The sequence below is a fragment of the Chamaea fasciata genome, unplaced genomic scaffold (assembly GCF_029207755.1).
Source record: "Chamaea fasciata isolate MVZ Bird 193981 ecotype frontalis unplaced genomic scaffold, bChaFas1.0.hap1 SCAF_1, whole genome shotgun sequence".
NCBI classification, from domain to species: Eukaryota; Metazoa; Chordata; class Aves; order Passeriformes; family Sylviidae; genus Chamaea; species Chamaea fasciata.
The window spans coordinates 91,662,881-91,679,310 of NW_027094086.1; the positions used below are offsets into that span (position 1 = coordinate 91,662,881).

The 16,430-nt window shown below is 41.0% G+C and overlaps 1 long non-coding RNA gene across 1 annotated transcript; it reads right to left on the bottom strand.

The window, feature by feature from the left end:
* Positions 1 to 5,791: 5,791 nt before the first annotated feature.
* On the bottom strand, positions 5,792 to 11,201 carry LOC136294746 (uncharacterized). The gene is made up of 3 exons (XR_010722577.1): positions 11,115 to 11,201; positions 8,558 to 8,746; positions 5,792 to 5,931 (listed from the first exon to the last, which is right to left on the bottom strand). It is a non-coding gene; the product is annotated as an uncharacterized lncRNA (long non-coding RNA).
* Positions 11,202 to 16,430: the final 5,229 nt, after the last annotated feature.

A 16,430-nucleotide genomic window follows, 5' to 3' on the forward strand; every position in this document is an offset into this window, starting at 1 on the left:
AACTTGTGGGCGTTGACATGTGTACTTCACTGCAGAGAACACAGTCCAGTCACTCTGCAGACACAGTCCATGACAGATCAAAATGCCTGTTACAATATGGATTTTCCTTGACTTCAACTTATGTCACAACAAAGCTCTTCATGAGACATTTGGCAGAGACATTGCTCAGTCAAGAAAACATTTCATAACTTGGGGACAATAAACAGCCCTATTACATACGCTGCTACTTCTTTGTTTTGTTTACAGGATATTTAACATAAGAATATCAGCTTCTCTATGATTCTTCATTTTTCTCATTATTTCCAGATATTAGGAGCAGTTCATTTCAACCTGCAAATCAACTGTTTTCATGCATATCCTCACAAGGCACACAATATATTTTGAATAGGCAAACACAAACTGTGAGGAAAACACTCAAGCATTGGAGATACAGACCCTACATAGGTGCAGCTCACAAAATGAGACTGTAATTTTGGATAGGAATCAGTGTTCAATCTGGGGTAGCATTTGTACCACCAGATGTCATAAAACTTGCTATTCCACATTCCTTATGCTGGAAAGTGCTACATCTGGCTCAGGAACACATCAAAAGCTGTGTCTACACAGCATTTTGCAGGCAGACTCAAGCTTGATTTGACCGCATTCCAAGCCAACCAGGAAACATGTGGCTACACCAAAACAGTGCCAAACCTCAGAGAATCTGCCCAGATGAGAAAAACTCTGTATGAGAACAGTCAGAGCTCAGAGCAAGTGTCTGCCTCCCTGCAAAAATGTGTGGATATAAAAGGCTCAAATTTTCAGGAAACCTCCATGGGTTTTTTTGCTTAACTTTCTCCATCTACATGGCTGGTAGCTACAGTAAAGAAGTTTTCTTCTCATAAATCAATAATTTTCTCTAAAATTCTTTTCTACAATGACAAAGGGCGCTTTCATGAAAAACTGTGAGAACTTGAGCAACAGGTACCTGCTTTATGGGATCTCTCTCAGCAAGATCCACATATGACAGCAATCTGAGACATACAACCTCAGTTCAAAGCAGTGGGAAGAATTAGGACCTTTGAAACTCTTTGTCTGGTACCTCTCAATTATTTGCATGCTGAAGCCTTTCACATGTTTTGGAAACAGATGCTTTTTTCAGATGTTCAGGTAGTATTTCAGGTTGGATTCTGAAAAATTATCAGCAAAAGACACATAAGAAGTTGGACTGTGGTGAACCAGAACAAATTTGTTGTGGGTGATCTATTCCTCATCATAGCTAAATTACTATTAGTCTTTTTTAAAAAAGTATGCTAAAACTCAGTCCCACTAGTTTAATGAAAAACTGAAAAGTTATGATTTATGCAAGCTCAGTTACCATATTATATCATGCAGACTGCATCTATTTATCACCTATTTCATGTGTTTGCAAGCAGTTTGAGTTTTCCTTTTCCTCCCAGATACTGCATTTGGACAGAAGTCAAAAGTTTATTTAAAACATGAGAGAATCACTGTAGAAGCAGAGAAGCAAAATGGTGTCATGTCCTCAGTTTTGTCATGCAGTGAAGCAGCTTCCAGGCCTGGAGCAGATGGGAAACCTTAGTTTAGGCTATTTCATGGAGTCTGCTCAGGCTGTTGATGGGCTACAACAGCTTGAGATCCACCTGATTTATGATGATCCTCCTCCAACACTCCCTTCATGGGAACGATGAACTTTATCCTCCACTTCCATCCATTTTCCAAATGCATGCCAGGCACTTTGCAAGTTGCTGGTGAAAAGACTGTGAACCCTGACCCAAAACCACTTTTAGTATGAATGCATACAGTGGAACACCAACCAGATGGATGATGGCTGAAGGACTGTAGTGAAGACATTCTGGCTTTCCACAACAGTGAAGCACAGCTTTTTGGTCTCTGTGTAGGGAACTCACTGTCTGATCTCTGCACCTGCGTTTAGGAGAGAACTTTTGCCTCATGAAATAATCTTGGTGTGTGGGTTTGTTTATGCAGATTTGAGCATAACTTGTTTCCTCGGGTGAGAGCTGTTTGCCCAGACTTAGACAGTACAAATGCATGTGATTTACAACGAATTCAGTGGGAAGTCAGCATCTGGATCTGCAGTATTTCAAATTATTGCTTAATACTGAGAATGACATGCCTCAGCTTTTGAAGTGTTTTAGTGTGAGACACCCAAAGGAAATTTTCGGACTACTGAGCTATCATTACTGAACAACTGCAGTTACTATCTATCCTAACATTTCACTGTAACAAGGTCATATTTAAGTTACCAGCAAGGAGGGTCTTACAAGACCTCCTTAAATCACAGTGTGGGTGAACACCAAAAACAACTCCAAATTTTGTTACTCCAGTGATGGATTTTGCAAGTAATCCATTCCTCCTCCAGCCCAGCCATCCTGAGACACTGGATAATATAACTTGCACTTCTCTCTGCCTTAAACTTGCTACCAGCCATCATAACACTTGCAGCAACATTATATTGATCAAACCTCTTGGAAAGGTGACATTCCCAAATAAAATTTCAGCATGACAGATGTAGCAGAAAGGAACTAGTCATGACAAGGCAGAGCAGTTTCATTTCTTACTTATGGAGTTACCATTAATGTAGTACTGTCACCTCTCACAATTTAAGGGCCCTAAAAAAGCAAAGGCACTGTGTTGCCATAGAGAAGGACTGTCCAGAGTTCTCTGAATAACACTAAACAGTCCATGTCTTTATTACACTGGTGGGAGCCTTCTCCTAAGGCAGATGCACAGTAATTGCTACCAGTCCCAGCAAAATCCCAGCAAGCAGCGAAGATTAAAACAGGCACAGGAGACATTTGAAGACACAGATGGGACAGAAGGGGAATTTGGCCATTCTTTACAGTCATCTTCTGGTACTTGTCTCCAAGATAGGGGGGATTAAGCATGCCAGCAGCTCAAGACTGCTGTCTCAGGCCCAGGTGAGGGGCACAAAGGGCAATGCAGTGCTCCCTGGCCCTGGGACCAGCAATAAAGTACTGAGTTTGAATTTACTGAACTAAAAACATCTTAAAAGTGGTAGAGATTCTGTGTTCTTTCAGGATCGAGGACTCCCCTGGACAACCAGAAACCCTCTCATGCAGTGAAAGATCTCTTGAGGTAGTAAAAGCCTATGGATGTCTAGGAAGAGGAAAGGGAATTTTAATTCTGCCTATGAGAAAAAAAAAGGAAAGACCACTTGAAAGCCTCCTTTACTTGCCTCTGGCAAGTAAGAAGCGAGGTCCTCTTGAACAGCTCTAAGCAGAAGACAGCAGTAGTCATATGACAACAAATTATAGGTCCATCTGCTTCCCAGAAAGTTACATTTAGTAGGTATTTACAGATCTAATTTCTCTCTTTAGCTCTTTTTCATCAGGATAAATGTTATGAACTTTAAGAGGTATAAAGTTGGGAGAGAAGAAATATAGATGAGTTTCAAGGTTAAAAAGTACACTCCATCCTCAATACACTCAGCTTAAGTACTTTATGAATAAGTGAACAGCTGTTGATTTTGCATATTGCATCATCTGCACCTTGGTAGGGAGGTAAAAAGATATGGATAACAACAAGGGGCTTTGGGACTTAATTGAGGATTGGCCAGGACTTTGTGGATATGAATCAATTATCTTAGTATCAGGGTAGATTTTATATTAAAGTTTTCACTTTTTTAATTTGACTTTTTGTCACAGTGCTGGTTATTATAATTTCTTTTTAAATAAAAAGACAAGTCATCTCTCCAATAGAAACAAGAACAATGCCTCTTGCTGGAGTTCCATGAATCCACTTCAATGTCACTTGAAAGACTCCAGAGGAGTCAAGCTGCTTGGTTTCTGTGAGACAGCCCAGGAGTCCCTCTCTGTCCAGCTCACGCAGCTAAGTTAAGCTCTTATTAAACTCAGTTGTTATTTTTCTAACAGATTCTTAATTACTGTTTTTTGAAGCAACAATCATCCCACGCTTCGCATTTGCTTTGTTTCTCCACCTCTTCGTGCGGTGCAAGCATGTGGGCAAAGCGTGGGAGGCTCCGAGAGCCCAAGCAATTGAAAATTGATGCGGCGCTTTAAAATAAAGGAATGATCCTTATTATAAGAGGGGAAAAACAAAGTAGCACACTGAGATAAACAAAGACGCACAGACAATGCAAGGAAAATAATATTAGCAGATGTTGAGCCAGCCGTTAATGATCTGTTTTATATTTAAATCTATTGCTTGAATGCTGGAGCCAGAACACCAAGGAGCAAGAAAGAAGCCTGGCAGCAGCCATGCACTTCACTTTTATTGCTCTGACTCCAGTCATTGGTGTTGACTTTTTAAGTTATCAGTATAAATTTTTTCACATGCAAATGGCGTGGTGATGGAAAAACAGTGCCGATGGCACTGGGAGAGGGAAGGCCTCTCCTTGCAGACCAAGCACAGCAAATCCCTGAGCATTGCAGCTCTTCTGAGGAACAGTGCTCAAAGCTCGTAGGACCTGGACCAGACCCTTTGTGCAAGAACCATGCAGGAGGTCAAAGACATCTGCAAGGAGCAGCTCCCTGGCTGTGTTTTGGCTTGGCAGGCAGGCTGGCAGAGAGCACATCCCCACTTTTGAGACCTTTACAGTTCCTTCTGGGTGACAGGCATTAGAGCTGCCTTTTATTCCTCCCTACAAACCATACCTCAGTTTTCAGCATCAGATTACACCAGACACGTTTATTGCAAAGCAACATGATGGATGAAAACTGGAGGCAGAAGATCTCCCTCCATGTATTGTTCATTCAAGGTCAAACATTCAATTGCAAACCTGCAAGCAAACACACAAGAACGGAATGTCATACTGTATCTCAAGATCAAACATCAGCTAATTTAGAAAATAGCAGAGAGGGCTGGATCTCATTTCACTCTGCTCTAACAAAGATGCTCTCCTCCTGCACTCCTGGGAGGAGGAAACCTAGTGTTTGAGTCTGCACAGGGCTACAGTGCCCTTTGCTCAAGTTCTCCCCCAAGGTGTGGGCACCTGAGAACATGTCATATCCTGCAATATCACACCAGCTGTTTGGACAAGACACATCCAGTGGAGGCAGTCAACTTGGCTGCTCTTCCAGGGCTGGAATCCTTTGTTTATTCCAGAGTTTCTTGCTTTGAGTTTCCTCTTGTCTTGCATGAGATGACTTCCCTGTCTTCACTCACCTGCTCCTGGAGCAGCTCCTAACTCTTGGCCATATCCTCCTCTTCTTTATATTAACAGTTTCATTTGCATTCCCTAACAAATACAGCACTTCTACCTTTCAGAGTGGTACTTCCTGCCTATGCTATATTCAGTACTTTGGTAAAGCCTCATAAATCAGTGCTCCTGAGGAACAGACACTATCCAGACAATCTGTTAGTGACACAGCTGTCTGCTTGCTGTCAGCCTGACATAGATATGGAACTGATAAAAAGTAAACCTAAATGGAAAGGGCATTGCTCCAACATTTCCCCCTGCACTTCTCAGGATCCAAAGGAAGAGTTCTAGGCTACTCACAACTTTTGACCTAGCTGCAGACTACCTGGATCAGACTGCTGCTGTTAACGATCTTCTGCATCTTCAGTGGCAGGGATATCCTCCCTAGATCATTTTAGGATCAACTAGATACTGATTGTACATGAAATTATTGGATCTGTCAGGCTGTTTGACTCTGACTGTCATAAAAATGTTATTAGAAACTATTATGTATACTAATATTTCACTCCACCTAACTCAGAGTAGTAATACAGATGCTTTTAGGTTATTTAAAAAGAAAAACTTAATCAATTTCATTCTTACCCACTGATTTTGAATCAACATGTGTTTTTCACTTAAGACAAGACAATTTTACCCAAGACATGGTCTGGATGCAGGAAGATTTGGTGCAAGTTCCACATGGCCCACTCCACTGCCTATCCAGATTAATCACCTTGGGCTTCTGTGCAGTCCTGAACCAAACAAATTGGATCTGGCATGAGGTAAAGCACTTTACAGTTGCTCACCAAGACACTACAGGTACTTTTAGCCATTGCATTGAAATCTTGCCACTGAAAGGTACTGAGTTTGTCTTCAAAAAACATAAAAATCATCCATTACGTAGTTTTCATACTCATTTAAGTACGTATTGATGCCAGTAACAACCCTGATGTTATTGATCCAGGATCGTCTTCAAGTTACAAGTCATTTCAATCGCCTGGATGGAGTAAGGATTCCCTTTCCATACTGACCTTCTCCCACTTTACAGAAGGTTCCCCACTTTTCAGAAATAGGAAAGGCTCAGCCAGCTTTAAAAACTCTTCTAGTTTGAATTACGTAGAACTGCTAATTTTAAAATTTATTAAGTTTTAATGTCTTTTAACACCCAGCAACACCACTTCTGACCTTACCTGTGTACTCCAGCAGCCCAGAAAAAACAGACTCACAGCTCTTTGGTTTACCCTTTTCCACAGCCTACTAGATGCCTGAGTTTGCAATTATCTGCCAGTGAACAGTCATGTAAAGTCAAAGGGAACAGAGAATAGATAGGTGATTTGATCCTTGCAGTCTCCACACTTCAACAACACATTGCATTGCAATTCACTGTTGTGGATGCTAGTACCTGGTAGTGAACAATTGGGACGTTACTACATCCATTATATATTAATAACAGAAGCATGTATCCTATTTTTCTTCCCTTTCTTTCCTCTCCTACCCTTTTTATGATAATTAACAAGGCAATAAACATGTAAAACTTAAAACCACAGAAGTGGAAAACTGATAAAGGCCTCTGAAACGATACCAAGGGAAAAAAAAATAAAAAGAACCAGTGAACCAGAAGAACATATAAAGTTATTGCCATTGAGCTTTGCAGGGAGCAGAAAAATTGAAAGAATAATAAATAATGAGGTCAATTAAGTTTTCCAGCAAGAACTGGATCCAAGGTGAGCTCAGCTAACTTAAACAACAAGCCACGGATACAAGGAATAGTTTGGGTTGGAAGGCCTTCTAGTTTCAACCTCTTTGCCATGGCCAGGGTTGCCATCCACTAGACCTGGTTGTTCAAAGCTTCATCCAGTCTAGCCTTGAACACTTCCAGGGATGGGGTATCCACAGCTTTGGGCAACCTGTTCCAGTGCCTCGAAACCGTCACAATAAAGAATTTTTCCCTATTATCTAATCTAAACCCACCCTCTGTCAGTTTGAAGACATTTCCCCTTGTCCTGTCACTGCATGCCCTTGTGAAAACTGCTCTCCCACTCTTCTGCAGGCCCTTCAGGTACTGAAGGTGCTGTAAGGTCTTCCAGGAGCCTTCTCCAGGTAGAACAGCCCCATTTCTCTCAGCTGGCCTTTGTGGGAGATCCTCCAGAATTCTGATCATCGTGGCCCTCTTCTGGACTGGCTTCAGCAGGTCCATGTTCCTCTTATGGTGAGACCCCAGAGTGGGGTCTCAAGAGAGCAGAGTAAAGGGAGGGAATTCACTCCCTCATCTTGCTGGCCACACAATGAAGTTGGCTTTCTGGGCTGCAAGTGCTTATTGCTAACTCATGTCCAGCTTTTCGTCCACAAACACCCCCAAGTCCGTCTCCACAGGGCTGCTCTCAATCCATTCATCCCTCAGCCTGTATTTGTGCTTGGAGTTTAACCAATCCAAGTGTAGGACCTTGAACTTGACTTTTTTGAATATCATGAAGTTCACACAGGCTAACCTGTCAAGCCTGTCCCTCTGGATGTCATCACTTCTTTCCAACGTGTGGACTACACCACACAACCTATGTTATCATGTAAACAAAACAAGAAATTCCTTATGCTGGAATAACAGATGCCATTCAGGTTTAGGGAGGGGGGAAAGAGACATATTTTTTCAGGCACTCAGACATCCAAGAGTGTCAGCAGCTGTACTCAGCATGGAGAGGCAGCCTGTGCTCCCTCAGCAGCAAATGTTCCACCCAGCCTGGCTCACAAGGACCAGGTCCTTCCCCAGCCCACATGCTTTGAACACTGCTCTGCAATTAGCAAAACACAACATGAAGTGTTGGAACAGCAATATTACCCAGAGAGTGAGAGGGGAAATTCAGTCTATGCTGTGAAAATGGAGATAGCCAAGAGAGTAGTGAGCTCTTGAGGAGCTCTGCTGTGATGAGTATTAGCTTCATCTGTCTGATTAGCTACTGCCCTGCCACCTCATCCCCAGGTGTACATGTACTTTCAAATGCAGATATGTGGGTACACACAAGCCTCTCCGTCCTGCCAGCTGAAAGCAGGAGCTTCTAGATTAATAAGTACATACACCGAGGTCTTAAGTTCAGTTTAATGAACCATCATGACTAAATTTGGCAAGATTTCCTGTCTTGCTTCCTTTCTGTACCTCAGACTGTTTTGATCCATTTATGAAAAATTTAGTTTTGGCAAGTGGAAGTCCTTTTTCACTGCCAGTGGTTAATCTGCTCTGTGACACATTCATTCAACCAGAGAAAATCCAATATTGACATTTGTACCTTGGGGGAAAAAGAGGTTAAACACTGGATTCAAAATAAACTGCTGGACTGTGCCAAGCCACTGTGTAATATCTCTGTCATGTATAGGCAAGTTTCTTACCCTTAGAACTCAGATGTAGCTGGATCACATCTGGATTCCACTATTATTCCACATAATTGGTCAAATGGATGCTGTGGGACAACATGTGGAAGTGTCTCTAATAGCTCAGCTCAGTTGCTCCAGCCTTTTCGTAGTCCACTGAGAACAGATGGTTCACATACTGCTAAACCTCTTTCTTGTTTCCACCTGCTAGGATTAAAAGGCAGCTTAAAGTACAGTAAATACTCTCACAACATTAATTTTGTCTATAAGAAATTACTGTCTTGGCCACAAGAAGGTTTTGCAGTTCCTGGTAAGAAGGAGACGGTCTGTGTGGCCAGACATTCACACATGGGAAGGACTGACCCCAAGAGCACCACTAAAACATGTTGTCAGTGTTAATCTTTTTCACTACTTCTGGGTCTAAGAGTCAGCCAGAAAAAAAAATCCTGTTGTGCAAGGCAGTGTGCAAACATGGACTGTGGTGAGGCCCTGGCTCCAAAAAGTTCATAGGCCAAAGAAGACCTCAGCACCCTCTACCCACCTATTTTATATTTGATTTCTAGATCTGGGTTTAAAAGTCCTGAAATCTGTGACCTTTGCATACCTTGTGCAATGCCTTTATCTGGGAAGAGTCTCACTGATTTCAGGAGACGTGGTTCTTGGATGTATGTGCTTTTGGTTTACGCCACGTGTGTATGCTATCGGATGTGTATGTATTGTATATGTATGATGTATATTGTATGACGTGTATGTATAGTCTGTATTTCAGATTGTAACAAACATTTGTTGGTCTAGAAAATATTTCACAGTGAAAGATCAAAGAATACAGTATTAAATTCTCCCTCTCCAAAACCAACTGTGCCTGATCTTGGGTGTAGTGCTGCCAAAAAAAAAAGCAGGATTTCTCAAAGATTAAATATTTTTCAACAATGGTAGCAAGATAATATTGCAATAACAATCAGAATTGGCTGAGTTTAAAATCATGATTACGTCTTGCAAAGCATTTCTGTTAACTTTAAAACCTCGGAATGACCAACTGAATCCTTTTACACTTTGTCATTAAAAAGAATATGGTGGAAAGGTAGAAAGTAACCTGCCATTCCGATTTAACCAAGTATAGACATAAATCTGAGAACCAGCCAGAGCTGGGAACAAAACACTGTTGCTGATTATTCTGACTGCTGAAAAATAGAAACTAAGAACTTTCATAAACAATTAACTTTTAAAATTCTTTCTTAAGAATTTTAACTTCTTAACTTCTAACGCCTTCTTCTAACTTCTTCTTAACGCCTAAAGCTCTTTCCCTTATATCTAGAACTTCAACCCATTAATAATGAGCCAAACCAAAGCAATGATGGCATCACACAGACTGCAAACATCCACTGCTTGCCTAAAAAGTTCTTTACATTTATGGAGGCCAGTGCTACTCACCCTGAGCTTTGCATAAGACAAATTTAACAGAGCCAGAAATGGCATCCTGACAACTATGTTTTCCTGGATATAGTCATTTTGGTTACAGAAATAACAGAGGAAAGCAAGGTGAACATCAGAGACTGCTAAACTCAGATGTGCAACTAGTGATTGGAAAAAAGCCTTCCACAGCTGTAAATCTGAATTCCACATCAAGGAAGTTATCAACTACACAGAGCTGTAGTAACACAATATTCAATGGGGTTTTCTCCAACCAACAGTATAGGCATATCCTTAATGAAGAACATTGTGGCCAACAAACCTGAGAGAAATCACTCAGAAGTAACACCCTCAGAAGAATCAGTGAGAGGAAGACCACTGGGCATTATTTACCCAGGCAACAAAAAAAGTTTTGAAGAAGTATCATACAAAAAAATGGTTATTGAAAGGATAACTACCATCTACTCAAAAGCATAATGTTTTCATTCTCAACAGAAAAGCATTTCACTTAATTACAAAAAAAAAAAAAAGAAAAATTAAAAAAACCACACACACACACAAAAAAAAAACAACCAAAGCACTCCCCTACAAATCCTTCACAATAGAAAGGTGTTTCAAGGGATTGCCCTGATGACCAGCTTGTTGTAGCTCAGGTGAAGACATCTGTAGCAACAGAAATGGAAAGGAAAATGATTTGATCTGCAACACATACAATGGTGTTAAGAATAAAATTTTAAGAGAGAGTTCAGATATGAAACCAGGTGAAATAAACTGTATACAGGCATAAATAGAGAGAAGGAGTGGGTGAGTCTGATCCTGAGCACAAAACCACAAGTCCAGAACAAAGCATTAAAAACATCATGCTGGTTAAACAAGGATGAGACTGGTAGGGTACTAACATCCTGTCGTAGCACTTAAAAATGATGAAAAGCTGTGTGCTCTGCTAGACATGGAATGTGAATCAGCAGGAGTGTTGTGTAGCAAGGATCACAGACCCAAGGTCTTCTCTTTGTGGATGTTAAGTAACCACACACACACATGGGACTACACAAGCAGAAGAACAGACAGCACCATCCCCAAAGCTGCCCCTTTGTTAAATAAAAAATTGTATTAGGCAGTCAAAATCAGTGCCACCACAGTGAAGATTCACTCACTGCATCCTTACCTACTGGTCATGCTACGGCGGGAGACAAAATCCCCCTAAATCACCCTGGAACAAGCCAATAGTGAATCAGAGCTGTCTCCTCGTCACTTTATAGTCTCGTCACTTTAGTGTCTCTGAAAGAGACATTTTTGTTTCCTTTTATCTTGTTTCCTCTGGTTTATATTCACAATTACGTGCAGCTTCGTCAGTGAGGAATGTAAATACCTACACATGTGTATGTATGGTTTTACTTCTACCATAGATCAAGGATTTGGTTTCATCAGAAAGTTGTCCCAGTGCCATAGAGGGCCAAATAGCAAGGAAATTATATCTGATCCATCCTGTATTACCCTTTAATCTGGAATCTATTCCATAGACAGAGAAGGTTCATTAACAACATTATCAGAATGATTCTGTGCTCATAGGTACTCAGCAGTTACTAAAACTTCAGTCTTTAGAAGAAGAAGGTTAATGTCTATTATTATCTCAGAGTTCCTGTTAAATCAGATGCAGACATGGTTTCCATCTACCTTTAAGGTTCCTCTACGTGTGCAGGGAGCATTTATTATTAGCATCAGCTTCATAATCTTGGGATGGAGGCTCATCTGGCTTTGGTGTCTTCTTCATCTTCATTAACTCTAATTTCATTATCACCTGTCCTGGAATGACCCTGGGATCACTCACTACTTCTTTCTTTCTCCTCTGGGAAATGAATTTCTGTTTTTGTCCTCAGCTACTGAACTGCTTTTGTGAGCCCTGCAGCAAACAATTAATATTAGCAGTATCCCCTTCATCTCTCACCAATCTAGGTGCCCCACCCCATCTTAAAAGCACTGCTGGCTCCTTGACTCATCTTTCTGTTTCTGATATACATGTTTTTGAAAGCCTCTAGAACATTCCGCTTGGCTCAGTACTCTTATTTCATCTGTCGTGTGAGCTTTTCTCACTTTTTTTTTTTAAATCCATTTATTAACCTTCCTATTCCTCACCTTCCCTTCTTTCATTTGATGTTCAGCAGCTCTCAGAAGTCTTTTGCATGACACAAGAACCAATTTTTCCAGTTAATTATTCAACCCCTTCTCCTACTTCTCTCCTCCCTCCCCCCAAACAGAAGTGTTATGAAGGTGGCCTTGGGATGACAGGGCATTGCTAGATTGAAGAAACAGCCTGAATTAAGGGTCTTTTTGCAAAAACGGGGTCTTGACTGAAAATCTCAGAGGGCCCCCTGACTGGAGGGAAAAGTTCTGTAAAAAGTAGGCACCCCAGCTCCTCTCCCTGGCAGCAGCAGAGGACATTGTCATCTGATAAGGCAGCAGGGCAATAACATTTTATTTCTGTCCCACACCTAATGAACGGGGCTGTTTGGCACTAAACAGAGACATAAAGTGGGGGAAGAATGGCAGAAATATATAGTGGGGGAGGAATGACAATGACCAGAATAGGAGAGAAGAGGAAAGAAACGTTTTTTTCAGCTCTGTGTCTTTGACACACATCTGAGGTAATAAACGGGGAGCTTTGTGGTCTAGTTGCATTTTAATCAATTTTCACCGTTAACTGCATTGGAGATGCTGCTAACTTCGATTCATGTATGGTTTTGCACTCCCCCTTCACTGTTAGCAGCCTTATGAGAACAAAGTCTCGACCGTGGACTACTGCTCCTGAGGAGCGCAGGGGCAAGAAAATCTCCCCTGAACAGAAACAAAGAAGAAGAGCAGGATCCTTTGCATAAACAAGGGGAAAATGGAGCGATTGTGCTGCACAACATGAGGCAAGAGTGGAAGTTCGGTGACTGGCAGCAACCTGCAGCCACAGATCTTTGGAGAAATAAATCCTGGCACCAAGAATTTGGGAGATTCCAATAAAAACGTAGAAGCAAAGGCAGAAAACCCTTTCCTCCTGGTTGTGTACATGTGTCCACACAACCAGCATATGTTAAGCCTTTAAATGAACATTTGGCTGTGAAACAGTAGCTATGGCAATACTCAGGCATGGATTTATGTACTGTATGTACATATCTCGTAGAAAAGCTCTCTGTTTCTGAACTGGACTGGCAGCTGCTTGAAATTTTCCCCTTCCCTTTCCCTAAGGTCTCAGGTGTGGGATTCATGAGCCAGTGTCTCAGCTAGAACAGGTGTCTATCGCTGTGTAAATAGCAATTAGGCCCAAATTTCAGACTTTTTTCAAATCCCTATCTGAGGAAAAGCCCAGGAATAAATAGTTGCTGTAACGGCCAGGGGTATTGTGTAGCATTATAGCCTCCAGCTGGGCTATTACATACTATAGACGGGTGAAGAATACAAGCACCTGACAGATGTGTTCTGTTAGCTTCATTAGAAAAGAAACAAAGAAACTCCTCAATTAATAGCAGTGGAGCCAAAGGGAAGGGGGGTGCGGGAGGGAGGAATCATAGCCTGTTATTTAAACAGAGTCAGGGAGCCTTTCACTGATGGCTTAATATGATTCATTAATAAAAACAGCTTTTTGAATGCCCAGTTTAAGTCAAAAGAAATCACTAGCGTGGGTTTTTTTGTTGATGGTGGGTATTTTTTCCCTGCAAAAGAAGGGCAAAATGACAAACTAGAGTTTCTGAATTCATTTTGTGTGAGACCGCTCCTTCTCAAAGCTGCCTTTCCCTGGGGTATTTATCCCTCAGGGTGGTGGCACAGTCATCAGGAGTTGACGGGGTCATAGAGAGACTTTAGATAAGAGAGATTTGTAGGGAATAATATGGAAACATTCCACATAATATGGAAACATTCTGTGTCTCAACTAAGAAGGTTTAAGGATTTTAGGGTATCAAAATGGAGTTCCTCATTATGATGGAAGTCAGATGCATCTGGAAAGCCACACCTTTCTGTCATGACATGTTATTCCTGGTTTGAGGGCCTGAATGAAGACCAAAGCCATGTAGAATTCAGTTCTCTGCACCACTTTTTTAAAAGTTATAGACTCCGAGTCCCTATTTAATGCAGTTTTAATTACAATAAACTTATGTAAAAACATTACTGTACTGCATGCCCTTCGTATGCCTAGGTGCTGGACTGGGTAGAGAATCTTGCAGGTAGCTACAGAAACCAATTTCTTCCTCCTAGATGTAAGATGAAGCCATCACCACCTTTTTTTAAATCTAACAAAACTCAAAGGTAACATAATTCTTATGCTGTGGTGCTTAGTGCTCTCACTGATGGTGGCTACAAGCATTATCTTGCTGGAACACACTGGAAAGTGAGGGAAGTGTTTCAAACACTTGCGGTTTCGGGGGGCTCCCAAAATGAAGCCCTCTGTGTTGGAGGATTTTAAACATGAAGAAATTGCCGCAGCACCTCCATGGGGTGGTGCAGAATAAAGGGGAGGGAAAGGATAACTTGGCATCTGAGAGTACAGAAGGATCCCTGTGATGGGGGTGGCCACCGTTTGCATCTTGACCTGCCAAACAAACGCAGGCCAAGAGAAGAGCTTGCATGATTTACCAGGCTCCATCTGGGCAAGGGGATGGGGGTGGTGTGGCTCCCGTGCACCGATGTGGATCTATGTGGTCCAAGTGTGGGCATGACAAAGCTGGTATGCTGAGTTGGAGGGTTGGTTTGATTAAATTTTTTACGGAAAGACTGAGGAGACCAAAAACACCTATCAACTCCTCTCACATATTTCACTGCAAGTGGTTTTCCATAGTGCATTAAATGATGTTTTGTCAAAGCCTGCCTCTAAATGTACCAAACGATGGGTCTTTCATCACTTCCCAAGGGACAGTCGTCCATGGCCAAATTGATCTAGCTGTCAAGAAGGATTCTTTTATATATTCAGCCTAATTTTTCCTATTCTTAATTTCATCCCATTTCTCTTAGTTAAACCCCCTCCTATTGTCCTAAATAATTCACCTCCCCCAGGAATTAACCCCCTCCATGTATTTGTAGGCTATTCTTTTGTCCCACTGTAGTCCTCACTTAGCGAAGCTATCTATATTTAATTCTTTTAATCTCTCTTCACAAATTAGTCCCTCCAGCCAGTGAGGGGAAGGGCATATTTGAGACGTGGTTCAGTGATGAGCTAGGATACTGTGCTACAGTCAGGATATCTAGAGCATGGAAAATGCCTAGGGGAAGCCTAAACATTCATATTACTTTTTTTTCTTTTTTTTCCCCAAGTGTTTGAATGGCTGTAGACAAAGTGATATTTCTGAAGGAGAAAAACATTACTAAAGATCTCTGTTTAATTCTCCCTTTTCTGTGACACTGTTGTAAATGTCTGCTTTGTCCTCAGTTAATAACCTCCATCACCAGCTGGCCAGTTCTTGCCTACAAGCTTCGCCTTCCTTTACACTCTAGACTATATTTTTTTATATCTGCATGAAAAGCAGGAAATCAGATAGTGTGAAAACTTAGGTTTTTAGAGGTTAAACTCTATATGATAATAAACAAGTGCACTGCTGCTTTGAAATGCTGGAGGTTTTGCCATCAAGCTTGAAGAAGCTGTTTACTTGTGATAGTTGGTATACTTGTGAAAAAGTTATTGCTTTTCTAATGTACATAAATTCCTGATGAAAGAGATAGCGGCACTATCTTCTTACTCCACAGACAATCAGACAAAAGCAGTACTCTTGCCCTTCCCACCCAAAATCAATGGCTCGGAGGATTCAGATTTATGAGTTAGATGTAAATTAATGACTAGTTTATTTGAATTGTTAGTTTCCTTCCTTCAGGTAGTTTTTATGACAGCAAACTCTCCCTTTAGGAAAAACCTGTATAATTCTGTATGACTTACATTTATTTGCTGCAAATCACTCTCTGTTTCAGTGAAGCTCTACATCTGAACAAAGTGAAGTGACTTATACCAGGATATGAGGATAATGTAGTCCTTGAACCATGGTTTGCGGGGTTTTTTTTAAAAAGAATAATTGTTGTTATTACTTGTACTTTATGTCACTTTTCCTGTGTAACTTAAACATTCCTTTACCAGAAAATCATATTTTGTGTTAAAACTTACATCCTGACACAATCTTTAGGTAACCATCAGTATTTGTTAAAAGAGGCTATAAGATTATTTGACTTTTGTGTTGAAAAGGGATTTTCAATTGCTTTAAATACATCCAAAGACTTGGAATGACTGGGCCTGTGCATTGAAATCATTTAAATATCTAAAAGAGAAATGCAGAATCCAGCACATGAACCAGTGCCCATAATTGGCTCTGATACTTCAGCAATTTATTTATTTTTCTCTACAGCTGACTTAATACCAAAAATGAATTCAGTACTTGCCAAAATGCCTTTTGCAAAAAAAGTCAAACAATTCAGATTTGGGTCATACAAACCTGAGAAACATTAGAGACCAATAAACGAG